Source organism: Condylura cristata, unplaced genomic scaffold (genome assembly GCF_000260355.1).
Source record: "Condylura cristata isolate star-nosed mole 26May11 unplaced genomic scaffold, ConCri1.0 scaffold00007, whole genome shotgun sequence".
Taxonomy (NCBI): domain Eukaryota; kingdom Metazoa; phylum Chordata; class Mammalia; order Eulipotyphla; family Talpidae; genus Condylura; species Condylura cristata.
Genome location: NW_004567108.1, coordinates 43,017,298 through 43,027,173, shown reverse-complemented (window position 1 = coordinate 43,027,173; position 9,876 = coordinate 43,017,298).

Below are 9,876 nucleotides of genomic sequence, written 5' to 3'. Positions count from 1 at the left end.
TAGACAAACATTTGGAAGAGTAAGGGAGCAGCTAGTGGGAACAGTGGAATCAGGAGGGGCTGTTATGAAGACAGAAGCTACTAGGACATGTTCGGATGCTGATGGGATTTATCTAGAGAGAAAAAGATTAATCATGAGGGAAGAGGGGCAATAAATGAAGAAACTAGGTTTGGAGGAGATGAGAGTTAGATGCGCTAGATAAGCAGGGATATTGCCCCTTACAGGAGCTCAAACATTGTAGATCTTTGGTTCCAAATTCCACCTGTTAAAATCCTTTGAGAGTTTTTTTTTTAATGTCTCGCACTAAATTGATTAATTTAGAAGCTCTGGGAGTGGGTTTTGGGAATCAGCATTTTAAAAATTCTACATAAAGCCTGTGCTGAAAACCATTGACATGTTAAAACTGAAGCAAAGACAGATTGAAAACAAGCTTTGCTTGACTGATTTGTGGTGAGATGCATAAATTTTCTGACTGATTCTATTTTTCAATGGAGCAAGGTCAAGCTGAGAAGTAGCTGGTGTGAATAAAGTAAGATTTAAGGTATGCAAAAAGTTTATGACGTAGGAAAGCACAGCTACTTGTGAAGTAAAATTGCAGGATTTGCAGTGGTCCCACTTGAGATTTGTGGTGATGAATGTAAAACAGACTGCATTAAAACAGCTGTGATCCTTCTCCAGTCACACCCATCCGGGCACAGGCAAGAGTAGGTGGACATGTTCTTTTGTGACCTTCGAAGCTGTTGCTGACTCCTGACTAAAGTTACCAAGTGGAGGCAGCTGTCTTTGATAATTTCCTACTTCTCTCCTGCTTCCTAAAACTAAGGAACTCTGGGCTCACCTAACCCCTTATCACCCACCCAAAATGATGTAAAAGAGGAACTAGTAAACCCAAATGAATTTTAATTAGTGGAAAACCTAAGGGAGAATAAATTTTAACAATATCATATTGAGCCATCATTTGCAAGAAGTAAAAATATATAAACCTCATGTAAAATGCTTGATAATTTTACACATTTATATACACCAACATGATCACTGATAAAGATATGGGTTAAAGCAGAGCACTATGAAGTTATCCACAGCCACTACAGCATGAGTTTGATCCCCGGCTAGGGAGGTGACCCACATGGCACAACAGACCTCTCCTGGCCTGCCTGCTTCTCCCCTCAGCAGTGTATTTCAGTCAATCTGCCTGTTCTGCTCCCCACTTTCTCTGGTATATTCTCTCACCCCCTACACCTCTGGCCATACCCCCAGTTTCTTATATGCATAAATTTTTAAAAAGAAATATAACACTAATCTCATCACCCCACAAAGTTTTGTTTGTGCCAGCTGTCACAGTCCCAGGGCAAGAAGCTTGAAGAATAATTACTTCCCTGGTTCCCAGTCTCAATCCAGACATAGTCCAAAATCATAAAGGAAGAAGCCCTAACACCAGGGTTTCATTTTTTCATTCATTCATCTGCGTACAGAAACTCAGATGGCACCTACCTCTAGAACCTGGAAATCTGCTGTCTCTCCTTACTGCCAGAGATTGCTTATCCCCTCTTCCTGGGTAACTCCCAGAGCTGAAATCTATTCTTCTTCCTGTTACTAATTCCCTAATTGAACTCAGGGGCAGGAGACAGGAAGCCATCTGCAAGGGCTGGTTTTAATGTTCCTTCCAGCTTTTACAGCTATTCATTCCAGATCATCCTCATCCATAGTCATAGCTCTGTGACAGGTGTTAGTCATTGTTGACTCAATTTCCTACAATTTAGCTAATAGCAAAAAAGCCTTCAGTCTCTGCACCAGTGCAGACCACACTCACAGTTGGTGACACATTTAAAACAGAACTATATTGCTTTAGAAAAGCAATTTACTTGCACTGTAATAAGAGTGTAGTTCAAAATAGCTCCCAAAGATGGCAGTAGGGCACTTTGTATTCCCCTGTATCTGCAAATATTTTTAACTGTTAATTTATAAAACATGTTGAGTGGGAAACATCATCATGAGACTAGAAAAATAGAATTGTTTTCTATGATTTTATTGTTAGTACAGGAACATGTATGCACATAAAAGTATCACACATCTACACTATGCCTTACAACAGCAAAGTACTATCACATACATGATTTTATCTCATCCTCACAAGAAAACTTTATGATACTTACTTTCATTTTTTAAAAGATTTATTTATTTATGCACACAGAACTGGGGCACAGGCCAGAGGCACAGGGGCCATAAGAGGATTCACCAGAGACAGAGTGGAGAGCAAAACAGGCAGATCGATGAAGTACACTGCTGAGGGGAGCAGCGGGCAGGTCAGGAGAGGTCTGTCGCGCCATGTGGGTCACTTCCAGGGCTGGGGATTGAACTCATGCTGAAGTGGCTTTAACTTCTTAGTGCTGTGCTTTAACTTGCTGTGCCACCAGGGGGGGCCTACTTATTTTCATTTTATATCACCAGGTTCAAAGATTAATTATGACCAATCCAAGGGCAAGTAAATTGCTTTTCTAAGGCAATATAGTTCTGTTTTAATTCATCCAGCTAGTAAAATTATGGAGTTATCTTTCTTGCACACTGTGCTTAGCAAAAAGCAAATATATACAGGTCTGTGATTTATTTTAAATATCAGGGGGAGGTTTATGAACCAGGAGATATGTGAGGTTAAAATCATAAAATTTGGGAGAGGACCAAGTTGATAAGGACCACCAACTCAGCTTGGCTTGCTAGGGACTTGACCAGCTTTTGTATTGAAAGTCCCAAGTTCTGCACACCTTTGGTCTTGAGCAAACTGGAGCGTCTGGCAATGAGTAGCCTGACTCATTGGGTCCATTGGGGACCTGATGCTGGTCTCAGTTAGGTGAAAGTCCAGCACATTACTTTGCACTTAATACTGTTCAACAAATGTTTCTGAACTTGTAATACAGCATTATATTTTGTTTGCATCTTTTCTGCTGTTTCCTAAATAAGTCAGTGTTGGGAGTCAGTCTCATTGATTCCAGACTTGTCAGTTCAGCCCCTTGGTCTCCTTGTCTACTCTGGCCTAATCTAGTATAAGCATGGTTCAAAACTCCCTCAAAGTTTTAATTTTCTGTCAGACCTGACTTCTTGAGAGGGGGCAGCAAAGCACAAGAGTTGAAAGAGATTGTAAATGAATCAAAAGATCTCTCTACTTGCCTCTATGCTAACTGATCATAAAGCAAAACCAAGTTCTTTCAGATTTCAGATGTGTAAGTGCTTTGTCAATGTAGAATGTGTGATGCATAGTCAGTCTTTTATATCCTTTAAACTGTAGATTTCTGGAGATTTAATATGTCCCTTGGACTGCTAAAACAAATTCAGGTCTTGAAGAATTGAAGATGTCTTTCTTCTCCCAGTAAATTAAGTTCTTCGCAAGGAAGCCATTCTGTGGTGATAGTTCCAATAAAGGGAGAAGGCAAATGAGGAAGTTCCCGGAGGATGATGGGAATGGTGAAAGGGAAGTTCTAATGAGCCAGGGAGGAGTGGCAATTTGGTCCCTGTCAACCTCCAGGAGATGATGAAGGGGAGAGGACAGAAGCAGAGAAAGCAAGACTTGGTATGTTTGCTATTGGATTTGTATTTCTGAACTGAGATAACAGAAAATGTAGCCAGAAGAGAGCATTACAACTTCATTACAAATATTTCAACTTCTTGAAATATTTGAAGACCCTTGCAATACATAATGCAGGGACCCAACTGTCTGAACAGTCCTCTTAGCACCTAGAGGCAAATGCTTTAGAGTAAAATGGGAAGGGGTATGGGGTTACATGATCTTTTTTTTTTTAAGATTTATTTTTTGCATACAGAACTGGGGTACAGGCCAGAGGTGCAGGGGTAGTAAGAGGATTCACCAGAGACAGAGTGGGAGCAAAGTAGGCAGATTGACAAAGCACACTGCTGAGGGGAGCAGCAGGAAGGTCAGGAGAGATCTGTTGTTGCGCCATGTGGATCACCTCCCGGGCTGGGGATCGAATTTGCACTGGAGCAGCTGTGGCTAGCCTAAACTGCTGTGTCCTAAAACCACTGCACCACCAGGGAGGGCCCAGGGTCACATGATCTTGAGGGGGCTGCAGAGATTTCCTTAGTTCCTGGTAGAATGGCCTCTGACACAACATAAGGGAGTTAGTGATAGTAATTCTTGAGTGATCCTACATTGAGATCATTTCTGAGAACCATGATCCAGGGAGAGGGCCAGGCAAATCTCATGTGGATGTGCAGCATTACTAACAGCTGAAGTGGAACTGAGGCAACAGGTAAGACTACTTCAAAAGACTACAAGTTCTCCAGTAATGTTTAAGAGAATTCGTCAATGAAAACCAGCAAGGGCAAGGTGGGAAAGGAACACAAGGATACACTCACTGATCAGAGCCTTCTCCCCTCCTGTTTCCCCCTACCCCCACTCCCTGCATCACTGAAAGAATACAGTAAGGAGGGCCTCCCTGGTGGCACAAGGGGTTAAGTCTCAGCACTATGAAGCTACTGGCAGCTGCTGAAGTTCATTCAATCCCTGGCCAGGAAGCTGACCCACATGGCACAGCAGACCTCTCCTGTCTCCCCGCTGCTCCCTTCAGCATTGTACTTCCTCGATTGCCTGTTCTGCTTCCCACTCTGTCTTTGGTGAATCCTCTTACTTACCACCTGACCCCTCCCCACCTCTGGCCTGTGCCCAGCTCTCATATGCAGAAATAAATAAATCTTTTAAAAAGCATACAGACAGGCTATGACTTCAGAAGTCCTCTTTGTCAGGGACAAGGTGGAGAGTGAAGAACTGTGAGTGAGCAAACATTTGCTGAAAGGCTTAGGAAGATTGCTTTAATTGCTGAAAAATAAAATAGCCACTGTGGTTTTTTTTTACATTTTTGTATATAGAATAAGTAAATATGCTATAGTAGTTATAGCATATTTATTAACTGCTATAGTAGTTAATAAATGAAGTGTTTTATGTATTTATTGATAATTTAGCAAATAGGTCTTGATGAATTACTCCATCATCTAATTGGTAAGTCCATAAATCACTATTTGGCAAACTGGTTCTCAGCACATTGGTTTTTCAGCAAGCTGATATTATTATAAATTGCTATTTAGGGAATTGATCTGTTTCAATCTGCTGGTAAGAAAATACAGCAAAGCGCCAGCTCTGCAATGTTTATTTTGACTGTACATTGTCTGAACAATTCAAAATTTGCACTGTTAGAAAATACTTTAAGATACATTTATTTATATTGCTTTTGTATCAGCACCCAAAACTTCATAAATATGTTCTGGCAAAAACATGAACTCTAATGAACCATGCATGGCTAGTCACAGATCTATTGTGAGTTTCTTTCCAAATACAATTCTGATCTTTCCACAACCCTCCTGGGCATGAAAAGAATGCAAAAAGGGAAAGGGAAATGAGAAGAATGGGGTAAGGGAAGAAGTAGGGAGATGGAATGATACAAATAACACTGAAGCAACTGATGGTCATGAAAAGCCACAGAAACAGGACCCAGCTTTCTCTCTTGTAGTTTGCCTGACTTATATTTAAGTCAGATAATCTTCCCTACTTAAAAACACTTTGTAGCTCCACACCACACGGAATCCTTTTGTTAGGGGGAAAGGATGTCCTGAAAGAATGCTGCAGACAAATTTTGTGGACTCCACCCCCTATTCCAGTCACTGAAACAACAACTCCCAGCAATACCAAAGGGAGAACTGCAAGGACCCAAGGGTGGAACTAAGCAGTCATTTTGGGACTTTTGGGACTTTTGGGGAGTTAACTTGTATCTCTCTCTCTCTCTCTCTCTCTCTCTCTCTCTCTCTCCCCGCCCCCATTGTTCCTTTTTCTTCCCCTTTGTAAATAAACCCACTATTGACCTTTTTGTGTGTGCCTGCAGTGCAATTGAATTCTAAGTGAGTGGGTGAGGACCCACAGACAGGCAGCCCAGTTCACATTGGGGTGGCCTGTAACACTTTCTCGTGGATAAACCTTTGTTGCAACTCTAACTTGAATACTTTCCATGCAACATTATTTTCTAAGTTCTACTTTGCTTAGGTTGAGACTGTGCTCCCAGGAGGGCTGGTAATAAGATTCCTTATAATCAAATCATTCCAATGTGATAACCCACAAGGTGCAAGGAAAGTGTTCCCTGACTGACAGAGTGGATTCTGGCTTTGTCTGCTTCAACTAAGTGGAAGCTACAGTCCTGTGTTGAGCCACAGTGATGTATCCCCAGATACAACACTTCTGCCAAAGTACAGGCTCTTGTTCTCCACTATTAGACCCCTCCCACCCCAACTCAATGCACTTTTAAAAGGCTCTCTTAACTACCTGAAACCTTCCATCAATTTCCTCAACCCTCAAATGACCTCTTCAGTTTTTAGAGAATTATAAGCACTGCTTGCCTCTATCAGTAATGTTGGCTCTCAAAATCCACACACCTTATAGTTTCCTTATCTCATATAAGAAAGGATTCTGTGTCATTTCAAACATCATAAACATCTTAAATTGAGGTGTGGTGTCTGATCTCCCATGATATCTCAGCACCTTGTTTTTGTGATGAGGACATCCACATACACTCTAATAAAAGCTTACAAAACTGAAAAAGAATTTTCAGCTGTGCCTTAAATACTTTGCTCTGATTTAGAATAATTGTGCTTGCTCATATGCTCAAAAATAAACACCACACCAAACCATTTAGTAGAGAATGCTTTTAGAAAGATTTTGCAATAATGGAGAAAGATGGTATTCAGAAATGGAACTGAACTGGGTCTTTTAAAAACAACTTTGGAACATAATATTCTTCTTACAAATTTGATGAACAAAGCATACAAATCTAGTGTACATAGATATTTATGTGGGTAAAATAAATTTAGGGTCCAAAGGAGATAACAGAGACAGAGACTAAGTAATTCACTTAAAGGGGAGGGGGAGAATCTTATAAAATGCAAGGCAAGAAAACAGATAAGTTATCTTCATATCACAGTAGGTGATAAATTGAATATAAGGGTATTTTTTAGAGTGAACATGATATTTGGGTAGACTGTAGAAGGTATACATAGAAATATATAAGGATCTGAAAGCAAAATAATATTTTCTAATTAATTAATTAGTATTTAGCTGAGGTAACACTGGGGTATCCCCATCAGGTATTGCCACCATAGTGTAACCACCCATATTCCATCACCACAGACTATATACCTCTCTCCTTTCCTGATATTTTCCTTCCCACCCCACTCAGTGTCTCAATTCTGTAGTCATCTATCAAGTTTTCAACTTGTCTTTATCTGACTATTAATTTACCTACTTTATATTCCACATATTAGTGACAGCATGCAATATTTATCTTTCTCCTTCTCACTTACTTCACTTAGCATTAGTCTTTCAAGCTCCATCCATGTTGCCGCAAATGGTGTGAATTTATCTTTTTGATCTCTGAGTAGTATTCCATTGTGTGTATATACCACCCATTTTTTATCTATTCATCTGTTCTGGGGCATTTTGGTAGTTTCCATAGTTTAGCTGTAGTAAATATTACTGCAATAAACATAGGAGCTCATGTTTTCTTTTGAATTAGTGTTGTTTGATTGTGGGTAAATGCCTAGAGTAGAATCACTGGCTGGAATGGCAGGTGCATTTTTAATGTGTTAAGACACTTCTATATGACTTTCCATAAAGGCTGGACTGGTATGCATTCCCACCAGCAGTGCAGGATATTTCCCTTTTCTCCACGTCTTTACCAGCACCAATATCTTTGGCATTTTCATATGGGCCATTCTCACAGTTGTGACATGGTATCTCATTTGAAAACAATGTAATTTTAAACAAAGGGCTCATATACAGATCTATCTTTAATAAGTTTCTCTGACTTTCCTTAAGTGAATTTAAAATTATTTTGTGAATGTAGGTTTTCATATGTCAATATATCTTTTAAATACTTGTCACTTCTATGTTCATTGCAACTCTGTTTTACAGTAGCCAAATTACAGAAACAACCAAAGTGCCCTAAAATGGATAAGTGGATTAGAAAAATGTATATACGCACACACACACACACACACACAGGAATATTAATAAGCTATAAAAAAGATGAACTCTTGCCTTTTATGACAACATGGGTGCAAATGGCAGGGATAATGCTAAGCATATTAAGTCAGAATGAGGACAGATACCTGGTGGTATCACTTATGTGTGGACTATAGAGAAACAAAACAAAGGATCAGACAAAAAAAAGAAAAGAGCAGCAAACCCTAGAAATCTGACCATGGAATTGAGGCAATAAGATGAGGCAGGGTGGGAAGATCATACGAGGAGGCACAGTGGACTCTAGAGGAGGGCTGTTAGTGCCTTCCTGGTGGGTGTAGTGAGAGGTGAATATTTTTAATGCATACATCAGTCAAAATGTTAGTATCATATATTTAGAAATAGGGAGATGAATATCTAGAAAAATAGCTAAGAGATTTGAAAATAGAACCTACATGGAGACAAAAGTAGATATTCAATAAAATAAAGAACAGACTATGATTTTTATTATAAACAAATAGATTTTTATAACTGTTCATGCATTACTTAGGAAAAAAATAAAATTTTAACCAAAGTGCAGAGTGCTGACTTGCTGGTGGGGACTCTGTAGGTCTAGACGGGGCTGAGGGGGGCAGGGTGATCTCTGACTATTATTTAATAGAATCTTTTTCTCGGGGACTGTTTTGCTAAAGTAAGTTAATAGTGTCTATGATTATCAATCAAAATTTCAATACAAGTGCATTTTTAGAGATAGGGAAATCTTCACCAAAATGATATAGAATCCAGAATCTCCACCCTAGAAGTGTAGGGATAACAAGGATCAAACAGCAGAATGTCACTTTCCATCCCAAGTTTGTTTAAACCACGTGCACATTCTATTGGGAACACTTAAAAAAATAAAAAGTATTTTTTGCTGCAATATATTATCAACCATTTTCAAAATGTAAAGGTCCATTTCCCATAGGACTGGAGTCATTTCCATTATTTCTCTCATATTATCAAGCTCATTATTTTGCACATAAGAAATTGATAGCTATTAAATGAATGAATAAACCTTGACATATATGTCTCCTGAACATTCGTCATGTGCCCTTCAGATGACTTTCCAATGCTATCCACTTTGTGGACTCCTGGTTGACTCAGCTAGTGAGAGGCCCTTCTAAGAGATCTGAAGATGGCAGGAGGAATAGTCCTTGGAATTTGCTTCATCAGCCCCCTCTCCTGGTCTTCTTCTGCTAGGTCATAGTTTGGCAGTGATTGTGCCCTCCCTTGTCCACCTCCACACACCTGCCCCCCCCCAGGCTCCCCAAATTCACAACCCTTGATGGAAAACTTTTTTCTGAAATCTTGGGTTCTTGCCAGGTTTCATAGCTGTAGCATTCCTTGCCCCAGAAGAAGTAACAGCTTCTTGCTCTACTGAGCCCCCATATCTTTCACAACTGTCCCTCACCCATAGCTTTATAAATAATCCTTTCTTTAAATTGTATCAACTTTTCCTTTGAATTGTCTCTTATTTCCTGCTCAAACCTTGACAGATTTGACAAGTTCCTAATGGACTTAGTTAATCCAATTCAATAAATCTTTAGGGTGCAAGGCATTTGCTGAAGACAACAAAGAGTTAGTCTTTCCTTTTAGATGCTCAGCCAGTTAAAAAGAGAGAGAGAGAGAGAGAGAGAGAGAGAGAGAGAAAATATTCAAGTAAGGATGTATTCAACTTACATATCAATTTTATCATCAGATAGAAACATAAATTATTAAATAGAATTGTTAGTAAAGTTAGAAAGGTCAGGAAATATTCAAATTTGTTTTCTCCATCTGTTGCTAAAGCAGTCCCAGCCCCATAAGGGAGAGTAGCAAGTGGGTGTTCC